The 27,970-nt window shown below is 47.6% G+C and overlaps 1 pseudogene; it reads right to left on the bottom strand.

Moving 5' to 3' along the window:
• Nucleotides 1-21,466: 21,466 nt before the first annotated feature.
• LOC146174402 (uncharacterized) lies at nucleotides 21,467-22,372 on the bottom strand (annotated as a pseudogene).
• Nucleotides 22,373-27,970: the final 5,598 nt, after the last annotated feature.

The raw sequence follows: 27,970 nt of genomic DNA, 5'->3' as shown, positions 1-27,970 counted from the left end.
GAACCGAGACCCCCGTAAGCTACAAGCAGATCAATTAAGGGGAAATGAGGGTGCTCGTTGTAATACACAAAGGAAAGAAGCCAACAGTCGGCGTGGCCAAGGAAAGCGTAGGGGATGTTACATTGTCTTTTTTTTTAATGTTTGCTTGGATAATCACAGAAATTGATAATGTAATCTTGTTTAGGGGAAAGATAATTAAACACAAAGTAGCAGAAAAAACAACGTGCCGATGGTGGGAACCGAACCCACGACCTCCGAATATCGCGTCCGGTGCTCTTCCAACTGAGCTACATCGGCCGCTGTCCCCCCTGCTACTTTCTTGGGTATTTATGTTGTCTGTATACGAACCTTGAGAGTGTTCACCAGCGCCGCCCTCAGCCATAGCGGCGGACGTAGAACGTCCTTTTGTTACCGCCAGCGTCACGTAGAACGTGATCGGAGGTCGTGGGTTCGGATCCCACCATCGGCACGTTGTTTTTTCTTCTACTTTGTGTCTAATTATCTTTCCCCTAAACAGATTACATTACTAATTTCTGTGGTTATCGAAGTAAACATTAAAAAAAAATTAAAAAAAAATGACATAAACATACCATCCCCAACGCTTTCCTTGGCCTCGCCGACTGTTGGCTTCTTTCCTTCATGTATTATAACGAGCACCCTCATTTCCCCTATATATATATATATATATATATATATATATATATATATATATATATATATATATATATACGTACTTGGTTCCTGGAGGTTACATACAAGTGAAAAATTGCTTCATACTGTAACTGTTCCAAGTTTATTTGGAGTCGACGTTTCGGCAGGGGCCCTGCCTTTCTCAAGACTGAGGGTACATGATTCTTGATGGTCTTGTTATAGCGTTGGCAAGAGGTGATACAAACAGGATATGGGCATATACAGGTGAACCAGCTGGACACGCACAACACGCACATATACACACAGGTGCGGAGAGCAGGCTAGGCCCAAAGGGTCATCCACCCAAGGCACCGGCCGCCGGGAGTCATCTGTATACAATACACAATACAGGCAGCCGCGGAAGCACCTTGAAAAAAAAAAAAAAACAGGGGGGGGGGGGAACGTGTTTGCTGCAGATGGTGAGAAAATTATTTTTCTTGTTCTCACTAAAAGATGGGAGCGCCAAGCGTGATGAAAAAAAAAAGGCACCACAACCAGGTGGACATTGCTGGTGAGAAGAACCTAACAGCGGCGAGTGAAGTTCGAGCAACTCGCGCCGAGAGATGAACTTCAAAGAAAGAAAAGAAGAAAAAAAATTATGTGGAACAGTAGAATGGTGAGATACTTTAAGGTTTTCGCTAAAAGATGTGAGTGCAAAACTTGAAGGTTTTTACGAGAAGTGGGATGTGTAGGGTATCAAAGAAGCGGGGAAAAAATAAGGGAAGAGGGGGAAGAAAAAAAAGCCCGAGATGCGCTTAGCATTAAACTTGCAGGGCTTGTAAGGACGACATTGCCCCAATGTTTTCATTTATCCCAGTATTCATTGTCCTAAACTTATAAATAAAGTATGACTCACGCTGCTAACAGTTCTTCAGGGGGGATTCAATAATACACGGTCCTGCTCGTCCGTTTGACCGCGTTGGCATAGATCTCAATGGCTCTCTTCCTACTACTCCAGCTGGAAATCGGTGGATTATCATTGCAGTAGACCATCTTACTCGTTACATTGAAACATCACTATTACCCTCTGCCTCCTCAAGAGACGTTGCTTTGTTTCTTCTCAACAACTTGTTTCTTCGCCATGGGACTCCGAAAGAACTGGTCAGTGACCGCGGACGTGTTTTCTTGTTCGACGCTCTCGAGGCCCTACTGAAAGAATGCCACATCGTTCATCGCACCGCTACTTTTTACTACCCTCAGAGGAATGGCATGACAGACCACTTCAACCATAGTCTGAGTGACATGCTGGCTATGTACGTCAATGACGCTCATTCCAACTGGGACCAAGTTCTTACCTTCGTAACCTACGCGTACAACACTGCGATACAGACCACCACTGGATTCTCTCCATTCTTTCTTCTTTACGGGCGCGAGCCAACCTGCACAGAGGCGCGCTGTTCCACTACCGCCATGATGTTTCTGAATCGATGCCACTCTCGGATGCCGCCCAGTACGCAGAAGAATGCCGTCAGCTCGCTCGTTCGCTTACAAATAAAAACCAGTAGCACCAAAAAACACCATCTTGACACTGGCGAGGCGCCTTCATATGCACCCAACTCCCTGGCGTGGCACTGGGTTCCTGCCACAACCGCCAGCCTTTCAAAGAAGCTTCTTGCTCGGTATCACGGTCCATACACAGTCCTTCAAAAATCATCTCCTGTCAACTACGTAGTTGAGCCCGTTACGCCCGCTGCGGACCTGCGTCGCCGTGAACGCGAAATAGGCCATGTGGACCGAATCAAGCGTTACTACGATCCGTATGTCCTTTTGGCTCCATGAGTCGCCAGGATGGCTCCTTCTCTACCCGGGGGGAAACTGTAGTGTGGTAATCTTCATCGTTATAGCCACTGACATGCGTCGCGTGCTGGCGCTCTAAAGAACTAAGAAGTTGGTCGTTGTCTTTGCGATTCGCTACGCCTTACTCCCCGCTGCGAGTTCATTCCGAGCAGCTGGATCCATCTGCGTCGACTGAATAAACACACCCCTATAAATGACAAACGAGGCAAGGACCTCACTGTAGCCTCAGAGATAAAGAAGAGGTGGCAGGAATACACAAAAGAAATGTACAAGAAGCACCCGAATGTGCAAACCCAACATAAGACGGTTGTGATTACTGATCTCGAGCCGGGCATCCTGAAGAGTGAAGTTGAATGGGCCTTATCCAGCCTTGCTAAGAACAAAGCTAGCGGAATTGATGGCATTCCAGCTGAGTTGCTTCAACACCTCAACCATGACGCAGTTAACATTCTGCATACATTATGTCAGAAGATTTGGACAACCCTGCAGTGGCTACAGGATTGGAGGAGGTCAGTTTACATCCCCATTCCAAAGAAAGGCAGTGCCAACGATTGTTCCAACTACCCCCACAATCGAGCTTATTCCGCATGCTAGAAAGGTGATGTTGAAAATCCTCCAAGGAAGGCTGCAGCAGTATGTGCATCGGGAGCTTCCGGACGTGCAAGCTGGGTTTCGCAAGGGCAGGGGAACTAGAGACCAAATTGCAAACCTTTGCTGGATCATGGAAAAAGCAAGAGAGTTCCAGAAACCCATCTACTTCTGCTTTATTGATTATGCAAAAGCGTTTCACTGCGTAGATCACAGCAGATTGTGGCAAGCTCTCCAAGAGATGGCAGTTCCAATTCACCTCATCTGTCACCTCTGGAACCTGTATGAAGGACAAGAGGCCACCGTCAAAACTGGGCATCATCTTACTGATTGGTTTCCGATTGAGAAAGGAGTGAGGCAAGGCTGCATACTGTCGCCCTGCCTATTTAACCTATATGCAGAGTGCATCATGAGGAAGGCCGGTCTAGACGAGGCTTCAGCTGGAGTGAAGATTGCTGGAAAACGTATCAACAACCTTAGATATGCGGAAAGAACCCCAGGTGGTCGAAATTTCCGGAGTCCTCCACTATGGCGTCTCTCATAGCCTGAGTTGCTTTGGGACGTTAAACCCCACAAACCAAACCAAACCAATACTTTAATGGCAGAAAGTGAAGTGCAATTCAAGAGACTTATGATGCGCGTACAAGAAGAGAGTGAGAAGTTTGGGCTTAAACTAACATTAAAAAGACAAAGATCATGGTGTCTTGCCCTATCAAGTCCTGGAGCATCAATGGACGAGAAGTAGAAGCTGTGACAGATTTTCTCTTCTTGGGCTCCAAGAGTACCTCGGAAGGAGACTGCAGTCATGAAATTGGGAGACGCCTGCTTCTGGGAAAGAGAGCAATGGTTAGCCTTGACCACCTAGGAAAAAGCAGAGACATTAATTACTGTGCCAACCAAGATCCGTATAACTCGTGCTATGGTCTTTCCAGTGGTGATGTATGGATGCGAGTTGGACTGTGGAAAAGGCTGACCGCCGAAGAATTGACACGTTTGAATTGTGGTGCTGGCGAAGACTCTTGCGAGTTCCTTGGACTGCCAGAGGATCAAATCAGTCGATATTGTCGACCATACACCCTGACTGCTCTTTGGAGGGTCAAATTCTTGGTCATCTGACTAGATGACCAAGAGATCTGACTTTGGTCATCTGATTAGAAGAGAGGAGTCACTGGAGAAAGATTTGATGTTGGGAAAGGTTGAGGGTCGGCGGAGAAGGGGTAGGCAGACAAAGCGATGGCTAGATGGCATCCTCGAGGCACTGCAGACGAAGTTATGTGATGTTAGGAAGATAGTGAGAGACCGGGAAGCGTGGCTTGACATGGTCCATAGGGTCACGAAAAGTCGGACACGACTGAACGACTGAACTGACAATATATATATATATATATATATATATATATATATATATATATATATATATATATATATATATATATATATAATTATTTAACATTGATGAGCTTTTTGAGTTCTTGCTTGCTCACCGTTCATGCAGCGCACAATAAATCAGTCAAATTGAGAGAAAGGCTACCTGAAAGTTTTTTTCCCAAATAATTGATGTAGGCATAGTGTTTGCCCAATCTAGGAAAATTTCAAGAGGTCGTAAACAATTTTTCCAATGGAATAATTTTTTATTTTATTCCTTCAAGGTGTACATATGCATATATTGATTATAGCTATGCAGGTTCCTGAGGCACTGCATAGATGATGTAATTTTTTTAGAGAGTGGTAAAGTGAGGACAACACAGAAGTTGAGGACAACGCAGAGGGATATGGAATGAAAATGGTAGGGGTAACATTAAGAGATAGGAAGCGTGCAGAGTGGGTTAGAGAAATAACTCAAGTTACTGACATTCTAGTGGAAATTAAGAAGAAATGGGCATGGGCAGGATATGCAGTGCGAAGAAAGGATACCCGATGGTCGCTTAAGGTGGGTTCAGACGGGAGGACCGAAGCCTGGATGATCGGCGCGCGTCATCGCTACCCGCGCCCCACGTGTCGCCCCGGTCACTGCTCTGAGCGACGGCGAGACAGCGGCGTGGCCGTCCGGGCGGAGCTGACTGAATATGCCAAGCGCCTTTTTCCGTCCCGCGGACCGAGCGTCCGCCACGGACCGAGATTGTTTTTGCGCTTTTTGCTTTATCGCTGCTACCTCCGCGTTGCTACGCCCGCGTGTTTTGTCTCGTATTCAGTTCGAGCGGCGTATTGTTTGTTGTGCATGCATTGCGTCGTTCGCTCTGTGGTCGCTGCAGTGCATCGTTTTTTGTGTTCGTGCTTGTGGGTGTGCCAGAGTTGTAGCTTTACTCGGTTTCTAGTGCTTATTATGGGTGAAGTAGCGAAAAAGGCACTCAGTTATGAAGCGACTGTCACGTTTTTAGCACTTTTTGAGAGCTGTCCACCGATATAGAATATTGACGATGCTTGCAATAAAGAACGCTTGCAATAAATGAACGCTTTTTCGCTTCCTCGTCGTCCTCGCACACTTCACGTAGAACAGCCAGAGCAGCGAGACGACGGTTTCGCTCGGCGTCCATGTTGAAACTCTCGGTAGAAATGTTTTCGGCAGCGCGCCACCACCAATGGGGAGGAGGGTACTCGCGGATGGTCCACTGTCTTCGTGTGAATGCTCGACGGCGGGATCGACGCGTGGACGCGTGGTCACTGTGATGTTATATATGGGCCCAGGTCCGTTCAGGAGCTCTGGGCAGGTAGCAGAGCAGGTTCACAGACACACGGACGCTTTTCTTTTCTTGACCAATTAACGTAACTGGCAACAGACATGCATACAGCCTAGCTTATCCTAATAGGATATGTCCCAACACAAAACCGTCCTACTTCTGGTTTTCCGCTCGTGGACTAGATGCCGGTGCAGGCGAGTCCGCCGGTGCTCCGTTCACGCCAGTCGCCCGAGGACTCGGTAGCGCGACAGGCCACGCTCCGGCGTCTGTGTCCGGCGTCTGCTTCACAGTCCGGGGTACTGCGGTGTACCGCGGGGTACCGCGTCACGCCCGGGTACTGCAAAGTGCGGCACCAGTGCGGCAGCACAAGTGTGGCGGCCAGGCACGATGGAGCTGGGCAGTACCAGACCCGGACCAGGTGCCCGGCAGGTGCTGGCGAGCCGGCCTTGTACGCCAGGCCCAGGACGATGAACTCCGCCGCCAGCGACGCCCAGGAACGTCCGACCCGTTCGCTTGTCGGAACAAACTCACGCGCACTGGCCCGCCCCGCACGCGGCCACACTTCACTTCCTTTCGAGCCACCCGCACACTCGCCACAATCACCATCATCACAACCTCCCCCCATTCCAAGACAGTTTCTTGCAACTGTTCTGGCGCCGGGAGGGGGGAGACGCCAACTTGACGTCCGTTGCGCACTGCGTTCGATGCAAGCTCACAGAAGGTAGTTCTACTGAGTCCTCTTCAGGTGTCTCTATGTCCAGTGAGGTGGAGTCGAGTTCAGCAGCTGCTGAGACTGGATGAATAGTCGGAGGGTTTCGTTCTTCGTACTTCTTCAACATGTTAATGTGAAAAATTTTCCTTTTATGTCCTAGGTCCACGATGTAGTCCACATCGTTTCTACGGTCTATCACATCGTATGGACCTTTCCACTGCATGAGCAGCTTATTGGATTCAGTCGGTAACAAAATCAGAACCTTGTCACCTGGTAACAGTTTTCTGGGCCGACTTTTCCGGTTATAATACAGTTTCTGTTTCTGACGTGCTCGTGCTAGTTGTTCGTGAGCAATCTGGCACGTATCCTCCAAACGGTTTCTTAGCTCGACGAGGTAGGTATACGTTGACCGAGTATCTCCATCGATATGCTGATTGGTCCAGAGCTCCTTCAGTACTGTTAGTGGTCCTCGCACATGACGGCCGTAAATCAACTCAAAAGGAGAAAACCCAAGGCTTGCTTGTGGAACTTCTCGGTATGCAAACAGTAACGGTGCCAGATACCGATCCCAAGACCTAGGTTTTTCTTGGCACATCCTCTTCAGCATAGTTTTCAATGTTCCATTGAACTTCTCCACAAGACCATTTGCCATGGCATGGTAAGGTGATGTCTTCAGAAGCTTGATGGAAAGAAGACGACCAACTTCACTCATGAGCTCTGAGGTGAACGTGGCTCCTTGATCGGTCACCATTTCTTTCGGTATGCCAATGCGGGAAAACATCTCAACGAGCGCTTCAGCAACATGCACAGCATCAATAGCTGGAAGGGCGACGGCGTCTGGGTACCGTGTTGCAAAGTCAATCAAGGTGAGCACATATCGGTTTCCTTTATCAGACGTACGTGAGAAAGGGCCTATGAGATCGACGGCCACTCGTTCGAAAGGAGTGGTAATCAGTGGCATGTTGCCTAAAGGGGCAATGCCAACTTTGCCTTTCGACATGACTTAACGAATCGTTTAACATCTCCATGTATGTCAGGCCAATAAAAGTCCTGAAGTATACGATCAGTAGTACGTCTGATCCCTTGATGTCCGGCCATAATACTTTCATGTGCTATTTGTAAGACTGATTGCCGGAGTTTTTGTGGAACAACAACCTGCTTGAAGATCCTTCCCGATGTCATACAGTAATATCGATAAAGAATATCCTCTTCTTCACAAAAATGGTACGAATTACCTTTACCTGATCGGAATTCCTTATCTACCTTAAGGAAGAGCCGTTTTAAGGATACATCTTTCTGCTGCTCTTCTGCTAACTGGTCCTTTGTCATGTCACACAGAAGAATGGGTGGCACGCACAGCGGTATTTTCTTTTCTGTTGGCTTGGCCAAGGCTGCAACACATCGTCTAAAATTCACAGGTCGCTCCTGTTCTCGGGAATCTTGCGAGGTATGAAGCTCTAGGCTGCTTGAGGTCATCCAGTCGTGATTGGGATCATCTGGGGCCCTGACACCTGGTATATTCCCAAGCACGAGATCATACAAGGGCCGCTTCATGCAAAGCGCGGTCACCTCGCCTTTGAAATATGGCGTGTCCACTGGTACTCTTGCCACCGGTAACTGGGTTACCGTACCATTGACAAGTACTATCCTCTCGGTCTGCCCTGTGAAGCAGTTCTTTGGGACCAAACCCCGGCGGACAATAACGACATTACTACCAGTGTCTCGAAGCACGCACACTTGTTTCCCCATCACAAACCCTTCTACAATGGGCATTCTTCCTGTTGAATTCTGAGGTGCGTCTTTACTGACCTGCGCCCAACTGCTAGAGTCGGATGGGCTCCGGGCCGTATGCCAGTCAAGATGATCAGCACGTTTGGGAGCCTGAATTGCAGAGCATGCGGCACTCTGTTCTTCCTCTTGGTGTCGATTCCTGCAGTTTTCGGCCTTGTGTCCGACCTTTCCACACGAGTTGCACTTGAGCACCGGTCTAGTGGACGTGCGGCAATCGGAAGCCCGATGTCCTGGACGATTGCATAACATACACCGCAACTGGGGTTTATTCGGCAGGCTGACGGAACTCTTGGTATGAGGTTTCTCTTCGTCAGGGACCTTACCGATGTTCGAATAGTTCTGAGCTTCCAAGTATCGATCGGTTGCGTCTGCCATGATGTCGAGTGTCTTGCACTCCCATTCTTTCAGAAACACAACGAGTTTCGGGTGGCAACACCGCAGGAACTGTTCACCGATCACATGATCGCGCAGGCCTTCAAATGTCTTGGGAACACTCGCCATTTCGATCCAATGGTCGAAGTAACCCGAAAGCCTGGCGGCTAACTGCCTTCCCGTCTCGCCATCTTCTGCTCGAGCTTTTCGAAATTTCTGATGGTAACCTTGAGCCGTGAATTTAAAGCGCTGCAGAAGAGCCTTTTTGACCTTTTGATAATCTAATGAATCTGCAGCTGACATCCTGCCGATCACGGTCAAGGCTTCCCCAGTTAGGCACATACTTACGGGCATCGCCCATTTATCTTGAGGCCAGTCCTGTCCCACTGCCACACGCTCAAACCGTTGCAAATAGGCATGCAGGTCATCTCGTCGCTCGTCAAATAGGGGTAGCAGTTTTTGAGGGTTGAAAAGCTGTACTTGTGGCGCTGACACTATGGGCTCGATATCATCTGTCGTGTTGCTCCTCGCTCCTTCTTGGAGTCTGAGTTTCAATTCCAAGATTTCTTTCTCTCTCTCCGCGGCTATGCGACTTTGCTCTCTTTCAGCAGCACGTTCGGCCCTTTGCTCCGCGCGTTCCTTATCTATCCAGTCTCTCAGCTCGGAGCCTGAGAAACCCAGCTGAGCGCCCAACGCGGCTAGACGCTCTAGGTCCATCTTTGCTCAAACGTCGCGATGCGTGTGAACCCGTCCTCGACTCTCTGCCCTCTCTCTGAAGGATTAGTTCCTTGAATCTACTAATTTCTAGTATCCTGGCAGGCTCGCCAAATTGTGATGTTATATATGGGCCCAGGTCCGTTCAGGAGCTCTGGGCAGGTAGCAGAGCAGGTTCACAGACACACGGACGCTTTTCTTTTCTTGACCAATTAACGTAACTGGCAACAGACATGCATACAGCCTAGCTTATCCTAATAGGATATGTCCCAACACAAAACCGTCCTACTTCTGGTTTTCCGCTCGTGGACTAGATGCCGGTGCAGGCGAGTCCGCCGGTGCTCCGTTCACGCCAGTCGCCCGAGGACTCGGTAGCGCGACAGGCCACGCTCCGGCGTCTGTGTCCGGCGTCTGCTTCACAGTCCGGGGTACTGCGGTGTACCGCGGGGTACCGCGTCACGCCCGGGTACTGCAAAGTGCGGCACCAGTGCGGCAGCACAAGTGTGGCGGCCAGGCACGATGGATCTGGCAGTACCAGACCCGGACCAGGTGCCCGGCAGGTGCTGGCGAGCCGGCCTTGTACGCCAGGCCCAGGACGATGAACTCCGCCGCCAGCGACGCCCAGGAACGTCCGACCCGTTCGCTTGTCGGAACAAACTCACGCGCACTGGCCCGCCCCGCACGCGGCCACACTTCACTTCCTTTCGAGCCACCCGCACACTCGCCACAATCACCATCATCACAGTCACGTGGCACCAGATCCGTGCTGACGCGCGCGGAGCATCCGCGCTCCGGTCCTTTCGTCTGAAGCCACCTTTAGGGTAACAAACTGTGGATTCCAAGGGAAGGAAAGCATAGCAGGGGCGGCAGAAAGTTAGGTTGGCGGGTGAGGTTAAGAAGTTCGCAGGGGTCAAGTGGATGCAGTTCTTTTCATACGATGCGCGCACCCAATTGCGGACAAGGGCCTCACTCTATAATTCACAGCTTTGAGCAGCTAGTTTTGTATCCCTTCTCGAAGTGGCTCTTGCTACCTCACCTCCCACCTACCCACTAGGGCCGCCTGACACTCGGTGGAAGAGGCAGTTAGAAACAGGCGCGAGACGTACTTAGCTTTCTATGCGCATCGCAGCCACAAGGAGCAACGCAAGCACTTGAGGGACTTCATTCTACGCGGCGTTTTGCAAAAGCGTTCGACGTTGATGCCTAAGTCATACTCGAGTGTTATTTTAGGCTGGAGAAACGTCTGTTTATAGCCCTGCTCTTCAAATGCCGGCATCAAAAACACCGTAGAAAGACCTACCCTTGCAGAGCATTTAGCCGCGACTAAAGTTGCTATGGGTAATTGAAAAAAGTACTAACGTTGCTCAGCGCGCACTGCAGAAAGCATAACGGACTTCTCACTCTTCTGCAAAAGTTACAAAAATACCTTAGGAAAATCGCGACAGCTATGGAATTAAAACAAATATGCCAAAACACATTTTTCTGCTTCTGATGCTCTTCTCTGGCTGTGTACGACCCTGAACCGGGTAACCTTCCCTGAACGTCGATAAAATGCAAGAAAACTGCAACATGCGAATTAGAAAACAGCTGATGGATCGATGATTTAGGCCCATATCAATTTAACTTGATATCTGATAATGGATTCTGTACCATGCTTTATTCGCAACAACTAATATGTTGCTTGCACTTCTTTCTTCTATTTTCGTCTCCTTCTTTTTGTATTTCTCTTTTCTATCTTCATCTCTCGTTTTTCTTCCCCTAATTCGTTGTTATGTTTCTTTTTTCTACCTTAGATTCTCTTTTTCTTGAATGCTCTTCGATTCCCTTTTTTGTTTTCGTCCCTAATACATTTTTTTGTCTAAAAGAAATTGAAACAAGAACTACGAGCTCAAGGCCCAACAGACGGTCGTTAGACTCTCGGCTAAATATCAATCTACGAAGGCCAAAGGCAATGCTCAACACTAAAACGCTTGATAATGTGTTCCACAAATGTCGCCATAAGAAGTATATTCTGTAATCATATATGTGCTGCATCGGAGTGGTGCAGTAGATAGAGAGGGATAGCTCACATTCGAAAGCCAGAGACATCAGTAAATAATCTCTGTCGGGGGACTAATTTTCGACACAAATGACCGCTGTTCGGTGCCATGTTGTTTCACTGATTGGTTGACGAAAAAGTCAAAAGTTTCAGATTTGTAACTAGAAATTGGGGTTGGTCGAAACGGCGTTTTGCGTTGACGTGAACATGACGTGAGCGTAAAATCTGATTTTTGCCACCGCTATTCTAGATGTCTGGATGGTATGTATAAGTACATGAGGAGAGAAAACAGAGATACTGTTGCATATATGCTATTGCAGAAGACAGAATACGACGATCGACTGTAGACGAAGTGGTAGCTGCGGTTGGTGCTTATATGTTTCGTTAAACTACCGCCGATATGTCATACCTCAAGTAGAATATGTGCGGTATTTAGGCATTACGTATGGTGCTAGTATGGATTGGAGGTTTCACATCAAGTCTAATGTTCGGAAAGGTGAACGTGCCCTTGGTAGGCTGATACGGATAAGTAACAGGAAATTTGGTATGCGTCGAGATACTCTTCTACTTTTATACAAAGCCTATGTGAGACCGATTCTGGAATTTGGCTGCATTCTTTTTTCTGGGTGTCCAAAATATAAGCTGCATCCTTTGCTGCTTCTAGAAAGACGGGCGCGCCTCTGCCTAGGGCTTCCACAGTCAGTCTCTACCACTGTTCTGTACTTGTAGGCCCGCATTCCGAACATTAACTCCCGTTTCCGGCTTCTAATTGTCATTTGAGACAATTCCCGGTGTGGCTATACCTATTTTTGAGTCAAACCCCGCCCTCTTTCTCACTCACCAGTGGCCAAGGGTCTGCAAGCCCCAGGTTGTTTTTACGCAGAACATTTTAACAAACATTGGTGTAGACCTTGCTTCTATATGTCCTATTGGTTGCTCAACGTCCTTTGTGGACATAAATTATGATTCTATATTTCCATCTAATGTGAAGCACTTACCCTCAGGTCTAATATCCATTCTCCTATGTGAACACCTTGAAAAGTTTCCTGATCACACTGTAATTGCCACTGATGCGTCTGTGATTGCGCACAAAGCAGCGATTGGAATTTTTTCGGATTCTCTTTCCTGGAGTTTTTCGGTGCGTGTCCCGGATTACACACCAATATTTCTAGGAGAGTTTATGGCAATTGGGCTAGCGCTACTAAAAGTTCCCTGCAGTCAATCAAAAATAATTTTTCTATTAGACTTTCTTTCTGTTTTGTTGTCACTGGAGTCAGCACGGAATGCTCCGTTGAGCCGCTCACTAAAGTATTTCATACCGGGGTGGGTGAATGAAATACGCTTCATCTGGGTCCCCGGACACAGCGGTATTTTCCAGAACGAAGCGGCAGATTTCCTGGCTAAATCACCTATTGATGCATCTGTTTCATGTATCATCCCTAATATCACCATTTTAGCAATGTCCCGTTTCCAGCGACATCAATACCTAGCCGCTCCATACAATGATTCTTTGCTATCTACAGCCGAATACCAGCATCTCATATACTCATGGAAAGTTCGAGCATGTAAATCACGGCAGTGTGAGGTAACGATGACTCTCCTGAGATGCAGGATTCCTCGCCTAAATCTTTATTTATGTAGATGCGGGATCCGCCCCACAAACCTTTGTGACGCTTGCGGTGAAATTGAAAATATTGATCACTTCCTTCTCGCTTGCCGAAGGTTTTCACATCAGAGGAGGGTGCATTTAGAAACTCCAATTGCACGCTTAGGATTTACGTTGTCGGTCCCGCTTCTACTCTCCTTCGGTGCGAGTGCGAAAGGATTTGCGTTGCCTCAAATTTGTCAGCACTTACATAACTACATCACAGCTACGGACAGATTCCCTTGCTAATTGCATTCCAAATTTAGAAAACTCCAAATTTTTGCTTCATATTTTTGATTCAAAAACTTTTGTTATCTTAAATCATGTTTTTGTTTAGTTGTCAATTACTTTAATACACTAATTCAGTGTGTAGGACATTTGGCAGTCCACACTGAACCCTGGCCAATCCCCCTTCGTGGGTACGTGCCAAATATCAAGGAAGAAGAAGAAGAAGTGCAGGTACATTCACGCAAGTCATTAACTGTTCTGTCTCTAGGACTAACCTTGCCATGTATCATCTTGTGGGGGTCACTAAAGATCCTTGCGTGCAGAGATAAGCCCATTTTTTCTGCTAAAGCTGGATTTGCGCAGTGGCCGCCACTGAACTGATATCACAATGTCAACAACGACCACTGTGACCTCTGAGGCAGCCCCTACCAAAGCGGCAACATCAGCTCAGCCAATCAGACTCACGAAAATCCACCACCCTCCCATCTTTAATTGCGAGGATAAGCCGTTGACGATCGCCTGGATGAGTACGAGCGCTGCAGCAGGAACAATCACTTGGACGCATGCAGGCCAACCTTATTTTCTATTTGGCGGGAACAGCTCTCTAGTGGTTCCAAAATTATGAACAAGAGCTGCTGACTAGGTAAATTTGCTAGCAAAAGCTTCAGGACTTTTTCGGGAAGCCCATTGGACAAGCTCTCACAGCAAAAACCGAACTTTCGTATCGCATCCAGTCCCCCACGGTGTCCTACCTTGCCTTCATCCAATACGTTCTCGCGTTGTGTGGAGAGGTGAACAGCTTCATGCCGGAAAGTGAAAAGGTAGGGCACATTCTCAAGTGTATCGCTGAGGACGTGTTCAAATCCTTTTTTGCATGTATTTCTCTACCTCGACTCGGTGCTGCAAGTCTGCCGAAAATTCCAGCAGGCTAAACAACGACGTCTCATATATTGCTTAGAGCGCCTTTCGAACACGGCGGCTACATTATCTTACAATGACCTGGTACCTTTGCAACAGCCTTCTCATCCTACAAATATGACTCGGATCGTAAGGCGAGAACTCGAGGCCTTAGCTCGCGCACCACGCACATCTCCAATGCCCGACACCGTGGCTATGATACAGGCTGTTGTCCGCCAGGAACTTGCTAACGTCGGCCTCTCCATCAGCCCCATGCCGCCCCAGTCGCCATCGCATCCTATTACTTTAGTGGCTACTGCAGCCACCCCGCAAGATCCTAACGTCGCTATCTTAGATGCGATCCTGCAGTGGCGCACCTCAGATGAGAGGCCAATTTGTTTCATTTTCTGTCGAGCCGGCAGGTTACAGTTCCCGTTATTGCCGTAGCCGCACCTTCCCCACCCCTCGCTCCTATAGAAACGCGGACCGTCGGTACTACTTAGACCTCGCCGCTTCTCTGCCCAACTTGAAGAGCTCCGCTCCACATATGATGGACCTAGGCACTTTCCCCCTCAACCAGATGAGCCTCGTGCCGAAGCTGTAAAACGTGTTTGTCGCTCCAGTCGATCTCCACGGCCTCGTTGCTCAAATTTACCGGTACTTCGCCGCAGCTCCTCCCCATCATACGTCGTCACCTACTCGGCCAACTATCGAGTGCAGCGCCCGGGAGTGACGCTGCAATATTGACCCGGACAGATAATTCGGTACTGACCCACGTACCCAGACGCAATCTAATTGGTATTGTGAGCACTGTGTGGCGCTTCATCTTCCACACAGCTGAACGTGCTGTTTCATTTTCATCCTGCTCTTTCTTGTAGATACCCATCATCATCGCGGAGCGTGGTTCGCTACAGCATGTGACCAGGGCTTTAGGTCTCAATAAAACCTGATCTGCCAAGTCCGACCTTCGCGTTACCTTACACGTGGTGGAGGTGCGCCTTGATTTACACGCTGCTTCGTCACCTGCATCCACATGGAGCACCCTTCTTGCCGCCGTTTGACCCCGACCACCATCGTATTGACCTAAGAGGGCCACTCCGCTGTTCTGGCTTCTGCCAACTCTACCCCAGCTCCCCTTGCTACTTGGACAGTCAGCAGCCGTCAGCGCGACCCGAAGATGTTCGCCGGTCTCCGCCGCGACGACGCTGATCACTGGCTCGACAGCTACGACTTGGTCAGTGCTTTCAACCGGTGGGACGATTTTTTTAAACTAATTAATGTGCCCTTTTATTTGACAGATGTGGCCAAAACGTGATTTCTAAACCATAAATCGACGCTTCCGGACCGGGCTACCTTTAAACAAAAGTTATGCCAGATTTTCTGCGCTCCTACTGTTTGCACGAATTCCGCCAAGAAGAATCTAGAAGCCCGACTTCAGCGGTCCAATGAGACCTATACCCTTTATATAGAAGATGTGCTTGCACTTTGCTGGCGCATAAATGACACCATGCGAGAGGCTGAGCGGGTTCGGCACGTCCTCACAGGTACTGGGCCACTCGTTTTTAACGCCCTGGCCATGCAGAACCCTACCGCCATCGATGCCATCATATCGACTTCTCAGTGCTTTGACGAACTACAGTCAATACGCCTGCAGCCTGATCCCACTTCCTTTGGTTTCACTGCCTACGCTGACCTCCATGCGCTTATTGGCGGATTAATTCGTGAAGAGCTCTCGGCTCAAGGTAATTTGTGCCTCCCTGCATTTGAGCCACATCCTTCAAGTACCAGCCTGCGTAGCATTGTCAAAGAGCTGGCCACAATTACTTCTTCCCCCAACGCCGGTCGCTCCTACCATTTGTCATGTTCCAACGTACACCCAGGTCACGTCCTTGGCGCCTGCAGTTGGAGTGCCTATTTCACCGGCACCTACTACTGCTCATGTCGCCGCATTGGCACCACCTGCCGCGGCGCCGACATACTACCCCACCTGGCGCCCAGCCCGCCTGTTTGTTATTACTGCGGGTACAAAGGCCATATTTCCCGTTTCTGTCGTCGCAAGCTCTGAAATGAACGCCGCGGCTACGACGCATTAGAAGCAGACTACCCTCCTCGCTTCTCCGGCTCTAACCACCGTTCATTCCCTGATTATCCCTACGTTCATCGCCCCCGCCAGAAAGTCCCGCTCCGCCTGGTGGTTGCAGGTCTTCAAGAATCCGTTCTCCTTCGCCTCTTTGCCTGTCAACTTCGCGCTCCGCCAAGCTTCTCTGATGACCCCCCTCCTGTCGGAAAATTGACCACTGCAGTTTTAGGAAGGAAAACTGCACACTTCGGCATCCCAAAAATCGTCCGGAACGTCCCTCGAATATGGTTTTAGTTTGGGCTGAAGTTTTATCTGTTGAGGCGTTGGTTGACACAAGCGCCGCTGTTTTTGTGGTACACACTGACTTGTGCTTCCGCATGCGAAAAGTGAAAACACCTTACGATGTACCTGAACTCCGTGGAGTTAATGGTGCAATAATTCGGCTTTTGCTAAGTGTACTGTGCGAGTTTTTGTTGACGGTGTCCGCCACCATGTACAATTTCCGTGATGTCACCGTGCGCTCACCCAATTATTTTAGGCTGGGATTTTCTGTCTGCCGCATCAGCCAGCATTTTGTGTCGTGACAGGGTCCTTTACATGAACGAGAGCGATCCGTCTTCTGAACCTCCCGAGCCCCGTCATCGCCTGATTGCCGTTACTGACTCAGTGTTGCCCCCTGGATGCGAACAACTTGTCGCGCTTACTTGTGTTGACATGGATAACGGAGATGTGCTAATCGTGCATTCTGATCGCCATATAACCCATGGAATAGCGTTACCCCCAAGTCTTTTTCGGTTTGAGCATGGCACAGCGCTTGTCGCTGCTTCGAACATTTCCCCAGAGACCATTATGCTGACTAAAGGGACATGTTTTCCTTGTGCCCTGGACATTCACCCGGTGTCCCTCACCACATTTACCGCCCCTCTTCCTCACCAGCAGCTTCTTCCGATGCCTCTCTCTGTGTTCTCTTTGGCACCATCAATCCTGACCTTCCTGCGACTCACCGCCAAGCTTCGCAGGAATTACTTCGAAAACACCAAGCCTCCTTTTATGTCGCTTCTCCGACCTTGAGCCGAACTTCTGCACAGCACCGCATTATTACAGAAGGTACTTCAATTGTTAGCCGCCGCCCTTACCGCGTTTCCTTACCAGAACGTAAAATCATAGAAGATAATGTGAATGATATGCTTCGACGAGACATTATTCGGCCCTCAGCTAGCCCCTAGTCATCTCCGGTCGTCTTGGTCCAAAACAAAACGATGGGTCCGTGCGTTTTTGCGTAGATTACCGCGCACTTAACAAACTCAATCGCAAAGATGTTTGCCCTATGCCACGAATTGACGATCCCCTCGACTGTCTTCAATGCGCCGAATATTATCTCCACTTTGGATTTGCGTTCCGGGTACTTGCAGATTCCGATGCACGAAGCCGACAAAGAAAAAACCGCATTCGCTGCTCCCGATGGGATCTACGAATTCAATGTCATACCTTTTGGACTTTGTAATGCCAACGCTACGTTTGAGCGCATGAGTGATACTGTTCTTAAGTGGAAAATATGCTTGTGCTACCTGGACGACACAGTTATTTTCTCTGCGACTTTTTCTGATCATTTATGCCGCCTTGTTCAAGTTTCAACATGCCTGGCATCCGCCGGTCTCCAGCTGAACACAAAAAAGTGTAATTTCGCCAAGAAAGAAATCAAGATCCGGGGCCACCTCGTCAGCAGCGATGGCCTTCGACCCGACCCTGGCAAGCTTGCTGCAGTTTTGAACTTTGCACACCCTCAGTGGACTAAGGATCTACGCAGTTTCCTTGGCCTATCTTCATACTTTCGCCGTTTCATTCGCAATTTCGCTACCATTGCTGCACCGCTCCACCACCTTCTTACTAATTAGCGGTACTCAATTAAGACGTGCACTTAGAGAACTTGTACTCCGCTTAAGCTATCTAACGATATACCACTTGCAGCCAATGCATGTATTTTAACATTTATGGACAATTATCTAATCAGCATAATTAATTAGTCATTAAGTCAAGCCAGTGCACTCATACTCGACATATGCTATCTAACGACATATGACTCGATGATGTGTAAAATCTAAAGTTAATTAGCTGTTAAATATTTCACAGTGTTTAATTAAGATTAAGACTTGCTCAGCTGGTAGCCCACAACTTTGCATTAGAACTTTAAAATCCTTTAAGCACTTGAAACATACTGGCGACACCCGCGAACAGCGCTTCCAAGCGCTTGGCAGGCCAATTCTTGCCCACCACAAGATGGCCGCCGCAGGCTTCACCCCAGCCCATTGGCCGGTATAGGGGACTTCCACTCCAGCAATTTTTATATCCTCCTTGGCAACGCCAGAAGATATAGAACTCGCCCGCACTTCAACCCGAGGCTTCCGAATCGCGGAATGCACCACAGCTTATCGGTTCCTGCAGGAGCATCGTCGTTTTGCATACATTGCGCCAATATATAGTAGCAGATGACAGAGCGCTTTTTTCTGTTCTTTATTGCTCTTTTTCTTCAGAATGCGTAACCCGATTGTGTACTTGCGTAGCCTGGCACCGTCCTACTGCACATGTCACGCGTACGTCTCAATTTGAACAAGATGGCAAATTGTCGATAATAGGGTCCCGGGTGCTGACATGGCCAAAGTACGTATTTGCAGAATAGTGGACATAAAAGAACTTCAGCGCTACTGCAGCGCCGCAAAATGCTGCGGCGAAACGCTGAATTAAATATGTTATGAAGCTACAAATTAAAAAGCTATGCCCCAATATGACAACAGTAAATATTTTGACACGTTGTTTTAGGAAAAAGGTAAAATATGTAAAAAAACAGCTACGGTTCTTTTAAATATTACAACATACTTGTCGAGACCCCGCCCCCTTTCCTTTTTTAATGTTTAGTGCACATTGTTAAAAATGTAACATACTTGTCGCTACCCCGCCCCCTCTCTTCTTTTATTGTTTAGTCGACATTGGCGAGACTTTGCAGGCCTTGTTAGGTTTGTGGGAAGGAGGCAAGGACGCAGTTTCTTATAACTGTAGTCACGTTGCCTGCGGTAGTATTCCCGGAAATCGCTCGAAATTTTCTCGCTATAGACTCAAAATGTGCCAGTTGCATGGCCTAAAGGTACATTGGTGGCGAAAGCTTAGCGGAAAGCATGTTAGCGCGACTGTAGCACAGCCACAGGTTGGGGGACCAAACACTGAAGTGGAGGAGTTATAAGACTACCAATTAAAACTTTATGCTCCAACAACAGGATAAGATATTTTTACATTGTATTATGAAATAGGTAAGCTGTTTATTTAAACCATTTATTTCATTTTCAATTTTGTGACATTCTTGTTGCGTCCGCTTTTTATGTTTCGTCGGCGTCGGTGAGACATTGCACACCTTCTTAGGAGCTTGCGAACGAGGAAACGAAGCAGTTCCTTATCCCTGCCGTCACGCTGTGAGCTGTGGTTCTTTCGGGAATTGTACGAAGTTGGCTCCCTTGTCTACAATTGGGCCGGTGGCATAGTTTTCGTCTTGCACACAAGTTGCTTCACAGTCATTACTATTTGGCAGGTGCTCCCAGTTTTTTAGGTCTGTCGTTTTCTCGTATACGGGCTGCCTGCGCCAAGTCTTGTTGCGCCGTTGTACGCTTTTCTTTTCTTTTAAAGCGCTTGACGCTTATAAAACTGAGCTTGCTTCATACGAAGGACTGATGCACTATGCAGCCGCGCGGACTCTACATTCGGGTGTCACACTACATTGTTTCCCGCGGGACCTTCACACGTGAGCTCCCGTCTGCATGTGTAAACTGCTCTGCCTATGCCATTTGTTCCCTTATATATATCGATGCTGGTCTTGTTTTACATTTTGTTTGTTTTTTATTCTATTTGTGGGGTTACGGTAACAAAAAAAAACGTTTTTAATATGTACATGTTCCGCAATATATTCTGTACTGTTGGGTTACGCAGGCGCTTTTGAGACTGAATCGTAATAAGTATACTGAGCGTGTTCCTTTGGAAGAGTTGCCGGCTTACTGCTTTCCTGTTTCGTCTTCTTTACCAGATATAATTGTCGACGGTACTCAAAGCACAAAATTCGAGCACAGTTGACTGACAAAGGTTAGCGAGCGCTAAAAGCCGCCCTTAAAAGGGCGGCTTCAATAATACGACAGGGTGCACGAAGAAAAATGCCACTTTATAATTCGCACCAGTATTTTACATGTACCATGCTCCATTCAACGTTACAACTTTAGTTGACCTCGCAGTTTTTATTTGGCACTAGTGTGCCAAATATTTTGAACGTATGGACATCTATGGATTTTTCGTCACTAATTTATATATTGCCATGGTGCAGATGGATTGTGCGCAGATATGATTTGAGCACCGAAGTAGGCGCTTTGCCTGTCTCGATACGGTGGTTGAGCCCTGTTTATTGCTTTGACAATAGCAGATATAAGATTTGGAGGAAAGCATTCAGTGCTGAAAGTCCTTATTAGCCGGAATCACACTGTGCACGGTTAACGCATCCACATATGCATGCGTGAGTGTACTCTACACATCATTCTACAGTTTGTTTGGCGGTTAGTTGTCAGTTAGAAACTTGAGAGTGGTCCGGCTAATGTGCTAGCAGCGCTCTCTTGAGACACATTCTTGCCACGCACCTTACTTGTTCTAAGTCTAATAATGTGACAACACTGAAATGTTCAGCTCTATGAGTGCATATGCAAATGCTTCTAGACAGTTCGTTGTGAATTTACGAACACGTTATCCGGTGACATGTGAATAGACGAGAAACCCACGCCCTACTGAAAAATCCTGTATAAAATTCGTACAGGAAATCGTATAGAGGTTCACTGTACAGGATCTGGGATACAGGATTGTGGGCTATTTCAGGAAATTCCTGTACTGCCCCGGGAAGTCCGGACTAAAACCGCGCGGAGCCCTGACACCGGAATGGCCTGTATGGTTTATGGCCCTCGTTTCCGGAAAGAAACGCGTCGCCAGGGTGGAAAAATCATGCAACAATATCAAATAACACGACTTCATTTAAAACAATAAATAAAATAAAAAAAATAAAAACCCTTACTACCAAGGGTGGAATCGAACCTCGGTCCTCATGGTCTTCAGACGGGCACCTTAACCACTACTTTTGTTTTCTTTATTGCCGTGAAACGCGAAACAAAAATAGTCTATAATAAACACGTCAACTACACTTGAGCTAACGTGTACGCGGCTAATATCTTTTCAAGTGCACCAACTCATCAAATAAACCATGCCATTGTGGTGGATCCTGCTGCATCCTGAACGTTTCGTGTATATACACCGCACTTTCAATGAAGCTTTCCCGCGCAGATCGTGTATCTATATCTGCGTGACGCACCTGCATTCGTGTTTTCCACAAACTATGGAGGCCAAGAAGCATACTTAAATCATAAGGTGCATCATCGTTCTGCACTGGTAGGAATCTGATACCGTAAGGAGTTAAGGTAGGTTAATTTTTAATTGTCCTTTGGAGGACGTCTTATAGAAAGACAACATCCCAACACTGTAAGAAAACGTGCTCAATTGTTTCCGGTTTTTTGCACAACAAGGAATTTGTTGTCCATGCGACGAAGATACCTTTATCATTCTGCCAGGTTTTAACAGGGAGCTTATTAGAGTTAAATTTGAAAAGGAACATTTTAGCAGATGGCCTCACGGGCATCATCTTAACTCTTTTTAAAACGTCCTGCCCTGGGCCTCCACAGTGTAATGCACGGTAAAAAGGCACCGGCAGCATCACGTCAATCAGATCTTTATGCAGTTCTTTTCTGGGAACATTGTAAAGATAATCAAAAGAAAACCGCACTTCCAGCAACTTGCACGAAATAACAACCTCGCGCAGGTAGCCAGTCACAGTACCAGGCATGTATTCACATGACACAATCTGTTCAGGTAGCAGCCTCTGCAATCGCACTTGCATCACAGTTCTTAGAAAGGTACCTTTTTGATCACGGAGGGATATAAATCGCGAAACCACTTGACGCAAGAACAAATGTGCAAGGCCAAGCCCGCCCCTTTTAACAGAAATGAACAAATTCGTCCGGGCAGTCTTTTCCCATGTGGATGTCCAAATAAAAACAGCAAAAATTCGGTGCATTTTCTGAATTGAGGTTCGTGAGAGACACAACACATTCATGAGGTACCAAAGCCTCGAAATAAGAAAAACATTGCAAATAGAAGCGCGCGAAAACATTTAGAGTTGCCTTCCTTGCCACGCATCCGCTTTTTCTTTCGCTCTGGACGTTTCTTCCATTCAGTGCACGTTGGGACCTCGATAACAATCTAAAGGCACGCCTAGATATGGCGTTGGGAGAGCAGACCATCGCAGCTTACAGAAGAAATCAGGTGTCAAGTACCAATCAGCGCAGCAAACCCCAGAGCTTTTCTCCCAATTGATCTTACACCCGGTTTGATCACAAAATGTTTGAACGACACCAGTGCTCTGCTACCGCACGCTGAACATCTTTAGCATCTTCAGTTATATAGCCGGCATACCTTATGCTCCTAATTTCTTTCTGGCAGGCGTATCTTTTCTCGTCTGCTAGCGCTCGTTTTGTCGACACTTTTCCAGCCCAAAGTTTTTCAGCCCTTGCACGTATGACAGCCGCTGTGTATCTTTCGCTGTCGAGTGTTTCCAGCTCACATTTAGGCTCTCGTATTTTACTGGCAAACTTTCCTGGCACAGTACTTTCCATGCTAAAAAAAAAACTCAAGTTGTCCATTCAGTTCTTCTTCTGTTTCTTTCTCTTTATACCGAATCTTACTATTCTTTTCTATGGCTTTCCATTTGACCCACTCTTTGAAGCTGTCCCATTCCGCTGCAGAACGTACTGATCGCATAGCAAGACAATTTTCAAACTCGGTCCTAACTTCCTAAGAAACCTTCATTGGCAAGAAGTTTGGCATTCAGTTTCCATAGGTACCAGTTAAAGCACGATTACTTTCTTTTCCTACCAAGCACTGCACTCACGAGACAATGATCACTGAAAGACACAGGTTTGACCTCATATGCAGTACACAGGGAAACAAGATCAACCGAGGCATACAACCTGTCCAACTTAGCATGGCTATCTCGCTGAAAGTGCGTGAACTCTGGCTGGTTACCAGTGGAGAACACTTTATCAACATCCTCAAGGCCATACTCATGCACAAATGCATTCAACCGCTCGGAGCTTCTGTCTCCAAGGTTTACACTTTGCCGCTCGGTCCGCTGCTGCGCACACACAGTTGTAGTCACCGAGTACAAGCAAGATTTTGTCGACCTTCAACCACAACTCAATAAAATCAAAAAACAATTCACGCTCGCATTATGAATTGGGAGCGTACACACACACAATACGCCAGCATAAATTATAGTATAGGGAAAATCAGTAACCAAAAGCTGACCACTTGGACAGGCAAAAACGGACTGTACGCTTACTCCCAGCGTGTTACGTATAAATAAAAGGCATCCACCCGATACACCAACAGAATGGCATACACACACATAAAAGTTTGTTTGAAAGAAGCCACCATACGGTCAGTGCTTTCTTGGCTCTCCATCTTTGACTCTTGCGCAGCTGCTATATCTATATCATTATCCAAAAGGAGGCGACTGAGCTAGCATTGTTGCCTTCTCGCTCCCAGCCCTCTGACATTCAAAGTAGCTACGTGTAACGGCGAGTTAAGCTAGCGAGTCATGTATCAAAAAGAGACGCCCGTACCCGCATGGTGCCTACCTTCATGGTTGCGTGGCCTCCGCTTCTGACGAACAGCGGCGTATGTATGCATGTAATGTCCTCCCAGCAGAACGTCGGGACGCATTCAAACGAAGTCCAAGCACCGTCTTTCATTTTTTTTCTCACACAAGCACCGCTTGGTTGCAGAAGGTTCCAGACGGTGGTCGGTAGACAGCCGACTCACAAATCGTTCAGGACACCACAAAACTACGGAGGCGGTTTCCCCGCCTGCCGCGTGTCAGCCGAGAAGTTCGGCTTCAGTTTAAAAGTTGCTCTTCGGATGCCCGCAGTTTTCGGCGGCGGCTCATCACAAACACCGCCTGGCAGCCGAGTCTCCTCGACGCTTTCCTCGTGCGGACGCTTCGCGGCAATTAAGGCTGCTGTCTCCGGCCCAACCTCCATGGCATCAGTACAGGGAGGCTCAGTACTAAGATGCTCCTCAGCGTCAGAAAAATTGAGTAAATCTGACGCTTCCTTTGACGCGCCTTCATGGTCCTGTGACGGAATGTGCAAGGCTTGCAGAGTTTCATTCTCTTGACTGGAGACCGTCACCTTATGCGTTGTTAAAACAGTCATGGAATGCGCGTCCTGGTTTGTTGACTGACCTCTAATGTCAGCAGCCTCCTCCGCATCCACCTTGTCCATTATTAACTCGGACGAGTCTTCGCTGGTCCCAGGTCGGGCAATGCTAGCGTATGTAGGTACGTGCACACTGGCTGTCTTCATGGCCAAACCGTCGACAGGTTCCGCAGCGAGGAACCCGACACTCTTTGCGGATGTGACCCGTACTCCGGCAGCGTAGGCACAATGGGGGTCTGCCTGGCACAATAACGAGCGCCAGCTCACCGCTAACATTCAACTGGTGCGGCAGGTCGTCGAGCTTCATGCCAGCTTTCAGCTTCAGCGTGACGAGTCTAGTAGTATAGCCCTTTTCTAACATACATTTAACACGCCAGCGCTCCCGGGAAACTTCCGACACTTTCCGTACGGCGCAAATGCAGCACGAACATCCTCGTCTGGCACGTTGTGTAGCAGCCAGTGAAGTTTGCGACGCACGTCCTGGTTTGCCGGGTCAATCCCCAAGTAGCGACCGTTTTTCGCACAAAGCTCACCTACACTTACAGTCTTGTTCACCGCTTCAGTATCCTTGAGAGTGACGGCCCAGACGTGGCTCATCCGATACGCCCCCATTGCAATAACATCGGGATTAGCGAGTGTTGTGCTAAAGCATCCCGGAAATCTTCCACCCGGGACGGGCGGATCCTGATATCGGCGTGCAAAAAAACGGTATTCAAAACAAGCCGACCTGCCAGCAGTGCAGGCAAAACAACCTGGTAAGTATTGCCCTGTTCAGCATTCCTGTTACCGCGGCCTGAAATGGCCGCTGAAGCCGCTCCTGGGGAGCCCTGCATCCTGCGTCCGTTCACTGGCGTGTCCGGCAGCATCATCTTAACCACTACTCTACGGCGGGTTATGGTTGTAGTGGTTATTATTCAGTATATGCAGCTACTTTTGCTCTTTCGTACTTTGTACATTTTCCTTGGCCGTACACTTTGTGGCCGTAGTTCACCGATCGCCCTTTAAACACGCTGAATATTTTTCCAGGCTATCAAGAGGGTTCACACATGTGACGTATCTTTATATAGCGTCGCTTTATTGAAGGCAAACCTCAAGATATCATAATTTACTAGTGCTGTAGTGTTTTTCATCGTCCACGAACGCTTTTAAGTTTTCCTACCTACAGAGATATCCGGTGCACAAATACTTGTAATACTGGGCGTTTTAGCTCCACGTGCTACCAGCGGAGGAGCGACGTCAATGAATACACTTCCGACTGAGTGGTTTAAATATGTAAACATTCGAGAACGCGTCGCCCGGTGTGCCGCTATATGCGCATCTTTCGATGATCAGCGATGTTTTTTTTTTCTCGAACAGTTTTTTGTCATCACTAGCGAAAGGATAGGTTCGTGCTTCCACTTTCACGTTGAAGGCGGCAGATCTTCAGTAGCAGATATGAAGACGCACCGCAAGATCGTATGAGCTGAAGCGACTGTTGTAGTACGCGCAAAAGCGACGCGACGCGCGTATATGCTTGCTAGCGCACACTTCCATGGCTTCGCATTTTCGAGGTATTCGGGAAACGAAGCATGCTCTTTATATACAGAATAGTTGTATAATATGTTTGGTATCATGCTTATTTAGTGCGCTGGCGTGTCCGGCATGGTCATTCTTGTTGAGCTTCGTCGATCGGCCCGGCTTCTGTTCAGAAGCGGAATACTCTGCCCGGTTCAGTTCCAGAAATGACGCATTCGTCCGGTTTCTGGTTAATTGTTACAGGCTGAACCGAAATGAAATCGCGCGGAGCTCTCGTTCCGGAAATTCCTGTATGGTGCGTGGCCCTTGTTTCAGAAAAAAAAAACTGGACGTCAGGCTGGAAAAAGCATGCAGAGCTATAAAATAACACCAAGAAAAAGAAAGAAAAAGAAAAGAAAGAAAAAGAAAATAGAAAAAAAAAATTGCATGTGACTCGAACTGCGGTCCTTTCAGCCAGCAAGCACGCATTTCAACCCCTACACCACGGCAGGATACGGTGGCAGTGCTTATATTTCTGCTTATACAGTCGACATTGCTCTTTGGCAGATCTTCAGTCGCAGATATGAAGATGCACCGCAAGATCGTACAAGCTGCAGCGACTGTTGCACACGCAAAAGCAAAACGCGATGTGTGTAAGTACTTGCCAGCGCACACATCCACGGCTTCGTATCTTCTAGGTATTTGCGAAACAGCGCGTACTCCACATATACAGAAAAGTTGTAACGTATAATATGTATGGTTTCATGCTTACTTAGCGCGAAGGCATGTTCCGACGTGGTCATCCTGGTTGAGCTTCATGATCCGCCCGAATTGTGTCGAGAAGCGGAAATACACTGTTCTGTATCAGTTTCATTCATATCGGGTTTGTCCGGTTTCTGTTAAACCAGACAAGACCTTTCCTGTATATAAGCTCAATACAGGACTGGTCCGCCCTGTTTCATATCGATTCCGGTTTGGGATGTCCTGTATAAGATACATACTAGAATTGGTCTGCCCTGTATTAATTCTATACCAGAGTGGACCGTCCGGATGAGATTCATACCGGTGATGACCTATCCGATAAAAACCCGTTTAAGCTTCATACAGGACTGGTCACACCGATATGAAATATATATGGGATAATACAGAACCGGTTCAAACCCGTTTGTCGCGATACGGGAGTTTTCACCAGGGCAGCTATCCCAAGTGCGTAGCAAAATTTTCGATGCCCAACATAGTAGTCCTTAAGTTAATTTCTCAAGTAGAATTTTGCTCGCCACTGATAAGAGCTGGAAACATTCGCTTTTGTTTCGTCACCGTCAACTCAATATTCTGGTCTGTTCCTGCGCAGTGGTTCGCATGAAGGGAATTTTCTTGTAGATCGTGAAAATTGCGTGAAGTGTTTCAAATCAGCATTTCTTGCAAATATTACCTCAACAACATGTATTCCTATACTTTTATTTGGCAGCCCAGAGAAAAACGTTTTTCTTGAGCCAAATTCGCGCATCTATCATTTTTTACCAACTGTTATTTTCAGATTCCTCTACACAATTTCATTGAGATTCGACGGTGAGCATCGATTACTCAACATGACACGGGGAGTGCATGTTGTTTGACAAAACACAAAATTCAGTATTCTGATAACATAAACACAGGACACAATGGTGAGCACTGTCGGGCTAACCGCATGACAATCATCTTTTTGAAGCATCATTCTGTGGCGCTTGTCTGCAAATCGCGAAGGGCAAACAGCGCCACTATTTATGTGCGAGGACACGCTGGTAGCACTTTAGATCGAAAAACGTTCTACGTAGCGGCCATGTACCGTAGTCCGTGCGTTCTCTGGCTTCTCATCTGTTGGCCGTCAACATCATTTTTAGAAGTGGGAGCAAGTAAGTATACCA

Source organism: Amblyomma maculatum, chromosome 11 (assembly GCF_055883805.1).
Source record: "Amblyomma maculatum isolate TAMU_Amacu chromosome 11, ASM5588380v1, whole genome shotgun sequence".
Classification (NCBI taxonomy): domain Eukaryota; kingdom Metazoa; phylum Arthropoda; class Arachnida; order Ixodida; family Ixodidae; genus Amblyomma; species Amblyomma maculatum.
Note: the sequence above shows the minus strand (reverse complement) of the source record. Positions and strands in the feature narration are given on the sequence as shown.